Source organism: Lynx canadensis, chromosome A1 (genome assembly GCF_007474595.2).
Source record: "Lynx canadensis isolate LIC74 chromosome A1, mLynCan4.pri.v2, whole genome shotgun sequence".
NCBI lineage: Eukaryota > Metazoa > Chordata > Mammalia > Carnivora > Felidae > Lynx > Lynx canadensis.
This window is the reverse complement of record NC_044303.2, coordinates 83,839,580-83,848,553: the sequence shown is the minus strand read 5'-3', so window position 1 is coordinate 83,848,553 and position 8,974 is coordinate 83,839,580.

Genomic DNA, 8,974 nt, shown 5'->3' with positions numbered 1-8,974 from the left:
CAGGCTCTGAGCCATCAGCCCAGAGCCCGACGCGGGGCTCGAACTCACGGACCGCGAGATCGTGACCTGGCTGAAGTCGGACGCTTAACCGACTGCGCCACCCAGGTGCCCCAGCACTTGGTCTTAAACCAATTACATAGAGCTCTTTTACAAATTAATTTCAGGAATACCATCTGGAGGTATAAAGATATCCCATTATATATGTAATATATACATATATTATATATATATAATTTATATACATATGCTATATACATATACATATATTTATATGCATATGACATACATTTATATATACATTATATATAACTATATATACATATAATATATAAATATATATTTAAACTATGTAATATATAGAAATATATACTAAATACTATTTAAAATACTATATACATATATATATATTCCATATATATATGGAAAATACTATTTAAAAATTATGTATATAATATATATAAGTATAATTAATATATATAAATTATATATATTAATACTATATATTATATATATAATATTACATATATAATAAAATTATATATATAATTTTATATATATTTTTTTTTTCCTTTTTTTTTTCTCCATCAGTCTCAGGTGATTGTGGGCTATGTTTATATATCAAAAACATGATAAGATATATAACTTTAAGGGACAGAGAAAGAGTGCAAGTTTCTCCCAGAAAGATCTTGGTTTCCTAAGGTCAATAATTTACAGGCAGTTTGAGATAATCCAGGATAGCCTTGGGAATGGTAAAGAAACTGGTAAATTTAGAATTGTCTTAAAAGCTGCATTCTTATTTTTGAAAAGATTTGTAAGATAAAAACAGTTGATTTCAATGATTTAAATGAGATAAAAGTTGCCTACCTATTAACCTACATCATCTTCAGATTGCATATCTTCTGAGTCCATAGTTGTAATTTTAAATATTTTGGAAGCATTGAATAAATCTTTTGGGTGTAAGAGAGGGCCCCAAAGAGGGAGCAAAGTATACTACCTTCTCAAGTCTCTAAAGCCACTTACAATAAGAGCCAAAACAAGAAAACAAACAAAAACAATCTGCTACCTCAGGCAAGAAGAAAGCCAAGACCAGTTAAACAAAATGAGATAACCACTGGATAATAGTTACTCCTGGGATTTACACCTTTTGTTGTCTTGTACCACTTTTTTCAAGATCCCTTTTATAGGCTCTAGTATCCATCAAAGTTTACCCTTAGCTCTTTAAGGGAATAATGTAGCAGTTTATCAGAAAATCTCTGTTACATTAACTCTGAGAGGAGTCCTAAGGGGGCCTTCTTTTGGAGATAGATGTGGGAGTGTCTATAAGGCCAATAACATGGTGGAACTTTTTTTTTTTTTATGTTTATGCAGTACTTTTAGCATGGAAAAAAAAAAATCAATCCAGAATGAGTACTCAAAGGAAGAGTAACTAAGAGTTTGTCACCAGCTTGACCCCAAGATCAGATCTTTACTGCCCACCTGTTTGTACTCATAAACCTTTGTCCCACATTTTTTCTTAAGCTTATCTCTTAACTCAGGCAAGTGGAAAGTGAAACCATCCTTGGAGTGATAGTCACTATCTTGACAAGACCTACAGCCAGACCAGACCACCCAGACCAGTTTGAGCTTAACCTTTGAATCCTGCCTATGCAGATGGACTATGAAATTACCTCTAGAATGACTGAAAACTACATTTACCTCATTATAATACTAAAATCTCCACCCAAGGTGGAGCACTAGCCTCATTTACATAACATACAATGTGTGTATAGGCATGTTTCCAATGCATGCGTAGCCTTATGCCGATCTCTACATAGGATGGCAAGGCTTCCCTATCTAAATATTCACCTTAACCCTGAATAAAATAAGTCCATTCTACCCTTACATGGGGGGGGTCACATCATTAGAAACTATTTCCTGTGATCTCATTTGTTGCAAGTAAACTTTTCTTTGTGTGACAACTCAACATGGTTTCTGACTCACCAAGGAGTGAACTCATGTTGTTCAGTTACAACATTTTATTTTAGTTACTTCTTATATCTTTAATTTTTCATTAGTCTTTTCCAATGAGTTCTTCAATGAAAATATTTTGCAATTTTGAAAACTTTTGGAGTAATCTGTGCTAATTGAAACAAGTATCCCATTCTGTTTAATTCAGAGACTGTTGCTTTCAAATGCACTTCTTAAGTGATATCTAATTAGAACAGTTCCCATAATGACAATTGTAATTCTAGATTACTCTTGGTAAGATTTTTGCCATTTTTACTAGATGATCTGCAACTTCTGAGACTAGTTCTCAGACATAAAATAAGTGGATGTGTCAGAAGGTAGCATGCCCAACTCTTTAGAATTTAAGTGTCCCCTTAATCAAAAATTTGGGTTTCTTGGAGCTGAGCTAATACCTAAAAAGGATGTGCCTCTGGCTAAGGATTTATGCATGTTTTACAGTGTACCTTGTTTCATAGAAGTTTTTTGAAGTTGGCAGGTAATCTAGTGTCAATCTAACTCATTCCATGACCAACTTATTTTATTACAGGAGTCTTCTTGAGGTGGTGAACACTCTGAAAGTCACCAAATGCATGCTAATGCCCACGAATTTTTGCAGCCTTTTGACCTGTGAGGTATCTGTTAGCAATTATCTTTACCTATACAAATCAATACAAACAAATATGTGTGCTGTAATGTATCATCAGTAAGAAATGTTAATGTGTCTTGTCCATAAGATGACCTTGAACACATCACCAATAATTCCCATGGAACTTTGGACAAAGGTAGTTGTTGGGCCAGAAACTCTCAAAGAATGGGGACTGTGGGCTGATCGAAAACAAGATGGAGAACTAACTGCAGGTACCACTAACAGTCCTCAGCATTAAAGCCAGAGACAGAGCTAAAGTGTGTTGTTTTTCACCAGGAGAATTATGGTCTGAAAGCCTAGGAGGTTGGCTCTGGGCAGACCATTCTGCCAGCTCAGTTTGGCTCTGAAAAAAATGGCCAGCTCAATTGAATTCTGGGTGAGTATGCCAGCCAATTGGGATGCAGGCAAATATGCCAGTTCAGTTGGGCTCTGTGCATAACCATCCAACCAGCTTAAACTGTTCTGCCTAGTAAAGGAAAACCAATTAGATCAGGAGCACAAATGCAAAAACAGTGGAGCTCAGCATTGAAGAGAATTTACTCACAGCCCTCACAAATAATGGGAAAGACTGTAAACTTAGAGTATTTACAGGGAATTACACCTTGTTTCTTTTTGTATCTGAATGCTACTGGAAGTTCCCTTCAGATCGTGGTGTGACATAATCTTTTAAAAAACAAAATTCAACTGAGTAAATTTGAAGATCTACTATGGTTTATTAAATTATTCAGGAATCAGGCAACATCACATCTAGCAAGAAAAGTGGAGCTCTAAAGGGCTAAGTAGAAGAAATCGTTAAAAAAAAAAAAAAGACAAGGAAGTCATAAATAGAAAAAAAAATATTTCAGGTGAGGTCACTTTCCTTTGGGGGCAAGTTTGTTGACTTGGTCTAAATGATGCAATTTGGAGCCTATTGTTTCCTTTTAACAGAATACTTTCAATTTTAGTCCATGTTGCAAAGAGCAGAATGTTCTTCTTTATGATCAAAAGTTATTCCTTTGTATATACCAAGTTTCTTCATTCATTCATCCATAGTTTACTTAGGAATAATTTAACCACATTGATGGAATAAATAGAAGACATGAATGAATACAAATATAACTCATGTTTATTAACTAGAAAAGTTATTGCTAAAATGGTCATACTACCCAAAGTCATCTATGCATTCAATCCAATATCTATTAAAGTTACCATGAGAAGTTTTACAGATATAAAAAGGCAATCTTGAAATTTGGATGGAACCACAAAAGTCCCTGAATAGTCAAAGCAATCTTAAAGAACACAAAGCTAAACATCACACTTCTTGATATGAAAATATATTATACAGTTATAATAATCAGAACAGTATGGTATTGGCATAAAAATGGACATTTAGAAGGAAGGGAAGATGGCATCTGAGTAGGAGGACCCTAGGCTACTCCTGTCTGGTGGACACAACCAGATAACTATTAAACCATTGTATAAACCTCAGAAATCAACCTGAAGACTGACAGAAGAAACTCCACAACTAAGAGGAGAAAATAGGCCACATCAAAGAAAATAGGAGGTGTGGAGATGTGGTTTATGGGAGAAATGGGTCATAGTTTTTGCAGAGGGGAGGAAGCCATGGTCACAGTGAAGGCAAGAGAGAATAGAGCATATAGGGAAATGAACAAGGGAACATTTCTCCAAAGCTTTAGCTGGGAAAATTATAAAGACTGATTTTTTGTAAGTTTCTGTAACCAGTGGTGCTTAAATCCTAGAGTTTTAAAGGTCAGCAAACTTTGCTAGGATGGAGCCTGGAAAATAATGCCCTGCTTCTGGGGAGAAGACAGGCAAACAATCTGGGGGCAGACAGACTGGAAATAGAATTTGAAAAATGCCTGGGCACATGGGGGAGATTATTCACTCTTGGACCATGTCCCTGGGGGCAGCATTCACAGAGACACATCTCCAGGGATAGCACCATTTCCCTCTCTTCCCCTCATCATAAACATAGAGCCACCTGTGTGAGGCAGTACAGCACCTACATTGGCTACCTAATTTGTTGACACCAAGCCCTACAACTCTTGTGCTCTGGAAGGACTGTCCTTATTACTCATGCTTGCCTCAGTCTCAGTGAGACTGGTCTCCACCAGAAGACCCAGCACATCATATCTCTAAATCCTGGGGTTTTGAAGGTCAGTAGTCTTGGCTGGTATAGGGCCTGGATGGACTGCACTGTTTCTGGAGATAAGGCAGGAAAATAACCCACAGATAACGTGGAGACAGTGATCTGAAAAATGCCTGAAACACACAGAAGGAAGGTTATTTTCTCTTTTTAGAGTGCTTCCTTTAGAGGCAGCTTTCACTGAGATGCGTCTCCAGGGATGAAGGAGCTGCTTGGCACCATCTCCCACTGCTGCTCCAGCATAAACACAGAGCAACCTGGAGGAAACAGAATAGCACCAACATAGGCTGCCTAACTTGCTTACACCCACTCCCAAACCCCTGCACTCTGACAGGACTGCCCTTCTCAGTCAACTTTGTGTCAGTCCCAGCTCAGCAGTCCCCTTCCCCAGAAAACCAGCAGAAACACCTATCAACCGCACATAACCAACCAGAGAGCTCTAAGGGCTTCAGTTATTGTGGAAGTATTAACAATTGTCATTTAACAAGCAGATTAGAGCATACCTGGAGTTAAAACTCACCACATTCTAGCCAAGGACCAAACACTGCCCACTGCAGGCAAGAGATCCTCTGCAGACAACTGGCCTGAGGCATAGAGCAGCTAAAACACCACAGCAGGGTGCACACAGCACTCACCAGAAATACTTCCTGAAGCTCCAGGCCCTGCACACTATATGACATTTTCTTCATAAAGCCATTATTCTCAGGAGTAGAAAAAACAACTGGCTTTTCTAACACAGAGAAGAATGCAGACTTAGACAAAATGTCAATAGGAGGAATTCATTCCAAATTAAAGAACAATATAAGGTCATAGCCAGAGATCTAAGTGAAACAGGTATAAGTAATATGACTGATGGAGAATTTAAAGCAACTATCAGAAAGATACACATTAGGCTTGAGAAAAGAATGAGGACATCAAGGGGATCCTTACCACAGAGATAAGAGTTAAAAGTATCAGTCACAAATGAATAATATAGTAACTGAGATTGGAAACAGGTTTGATGCACTGAACAACAGGATGGAAGAAGCTGAAGAATGGATTACTGATATAGAAGACAAAATTATAGAAAATAAGAAAGCTGATCAAAAGAGAGAAAGTATTATGGAACATGAGAATAGTCTTAGGAACTCAGTGACTCTATCAAGCATAATAACATTTGTATTTATCCACGTTCCAGAAGAAGAAGAAGAGAAAAGGTGTCAAAAAATGTATTTGAAGAAACAATAGTTGAAAACTTCCCTACTCTGGGAAAAGTAACAGATATTTAAATCCAGGAGGCACAGATAATTCCCATCAAAATCAATAAGAGTAGGCCAACACGAAGACATGCTGTAATTAAATTTTCAAAATATAGTCATACACACAAAAAAATCTTCAAAGCAGCAAGACAAAAGAAGTCCTTAACTTACAAGGGAAGACCAATAAGTCTAGCTGGAGATTTCTCAACAGAAACTTGGGAAGCCAGAAAGGGGTTGATATATTCTAAGTGCTGAATAGGAAGAAGCTGCAGCCAAGAATACTCTATCCAACAGAGGTGTCATTCAAAATTGAGAGTGATAATTTCCCAAACAAAAGCTAAAGGAGTTTGTAATAGTAAACCAGCCTTCCAAGAAATATTAAAGGGGAATCTTTGAGTGGAAAGGAGAGAGCAAAGTAATCAAGACAAAAAAGGTCAGAGAAAATTTACAGAAACAGCAACAACAAAAACTAATAAAATGGCACTAAATATCTATCTATCAATACTTACTTTGGGGGCACCTGGGTGGCTCAGTTGGTTAAGTATCCAACTCTGGATCTTGGCTCAGGTCATGATCTCACAGATTGTGAGTTTGAGCTCTGTGTTCGGCTCTGCACCAACATTGCAGAGCTTGTTTGTGATTCTGCCACTCCCTCTCTCTGCCCCTCTCCTGCTTATGCTTTCTCTCTCTCAAAATAAATAAACTTAAAAAAATAATTTGAATGTAAATGGTCTAAATGCTCCAATCAAAAGCTATCGGCTGTCAAGTGCGTCTGGGTGGCTCAGTTGGTTAAGCATCTGACTTCAGCGCAGGTCATAATCTTGCAGTCCATGACTTTGAGCCCCACACTGGGCTCTGTACTAGTGGTTCAGAGCCTGCTTGGATTCTCTCTCTCTCTGTCTCTCTGTCACTCTCTGCTCCTTCCCTTGTGTGCTCTCTTAAAAAAAGTTGTAGGTTGTCAGAATGGATAAAAAGCAATATACATCCATATGCTGCCTACAAGATTCATTTTAGATCTAAAGGCACCAGCAGGTTAAAGAGAGAGAGCAGAGAAATATTTACCATGCAAATGAACATCAAAAGAAAGATGAATTACCAATACTTATATCAAAGTAGACTTTAAACAAAAACTGTAGGAAGAGATGAACTAGATCATTGTATCATCACGAAGGGGACTGTACAACAATATCTAACAATTCTAAATATTTATGCATTCAGCATGGGAACTCAAAAATAGATAAAACAATAACGTATATATAAAAATTCATTGATAATACAATAATAATAGGGGGCTTTAACATCCCACTGACATCAATGGACAGATCATCTAATCTAAGCAGAATATAAACAATGGTTTTGAATGACACACTGGACCAGATAGACTTAACAGATATATTCAGAACAATTACATCCTAAAACAGCAAAATATACATTCTTTTCAAGTATACATGGGATATTTTTCAGAAGAGATCACATATTAGGTAACAAATCAGGCCTCAACAAATACAAAAAGACTGAAATCATACCAAGCATATTTTCTGACTACAATGCCATGAAACTTGAAGTCAACTACAAGAAAAAAAAAAATTGGAAAGGCCACATATACATGTAGGTAAAACAACATGGTGCTACACAATAAATAGGTCCACCAAGAAATCAAAGAAGAAATAAAAAAAAAAACATATGGGAACAAATGAAAATGAAAATACATTGGTACAAATCTTTTGGAATGCAACAAAGCAGTCCTAAGAGAGAAATATATAGCAATGCAAGCCTACCTTAAGAAGCAAGTAAAATCTTAAATAACTAACCTAACCATTTACCTCAAGGATCTAGAAAAAGAACAACCAATGAAACCTAAAGTCAGGTGAAGAAACAACATAATAAAGAATAGAACAGAAATAAAATATATAGAAACTAACCACACACACACACACACACACACACACAACCCAGTAGTATAGATCAATGAAACCAGGAATTGGCTCTTTGGAAAAATAAAATAATAATAAAATAAAATAAAATAAAATAAAATAAAATAAAATAAAATAGATAACCCCCTAGCCATATTTATCAAAACTAAAAGAGAGAGGGGCACCTGGGTGGCTCAGTCAGTTAAGCGTCCGACTTCGGCTCAGGTCATGATCTCGCGGTCTGTGAGTTCGAGCCCTGCGTCAGGCTCTGTGCTGACCGCTCAGAGCCTGGAGCCTGTTTCAGATTCTGTGTCTCCCTCTCTCTCTGACCCTTCCCCGTTCATGCTCTGTCTCTCTCTGTCTCAAAACTAAATAAACGTTAAAAAAAAAAAACTAAAAGAGAGAGGTGCAAACAAACAAAACCACAAGTTAGACAGCAGAAATAACAACCAACACCACAGAAAAACAATTATAAGAGAATATTATGAAAAACTATATGTGAAAAAATGAACAAACTGGGAGAAAGGGATATACCCCTAGAAACATATAAAGTTTTAAAACTGAAACAGGAAGAAATAGAAAACTTGAATAGACTGATAACCAGCAAAGGAGTTGAACCAGTAATAAAAAAAACCTCCCAGAAACAAAAGTCCAGGGCCATATAGATTTACAGATGTACTGTACCAAATATCTAAAGTAAAGTTAATATCTATTCTTCTCAAAATGTCCCAAAAAATACAAAAGGAATAAAATTTTCCAAATTCATTCTATGAGGCCACCATTATCTTGATACCAAAACCAGATAAAGACTCCACTAAACAAGAGAATTACAGGACAATACACCTGATGAACATGGATGCAAAAGTTTTCAATAAAATACTAGCATATTGAATCCAACATTACCTTAAAATAATAATTTACCACGATCAGATGGGATTAATTCCTGGGTTGCCAGGGTGGTTCAATATTCAAAAATCAATGTGATATACCACCTGGATAAAATAAAGGATATGGATCCTATGATCTTTTCAGTAGGTGCAGAAAA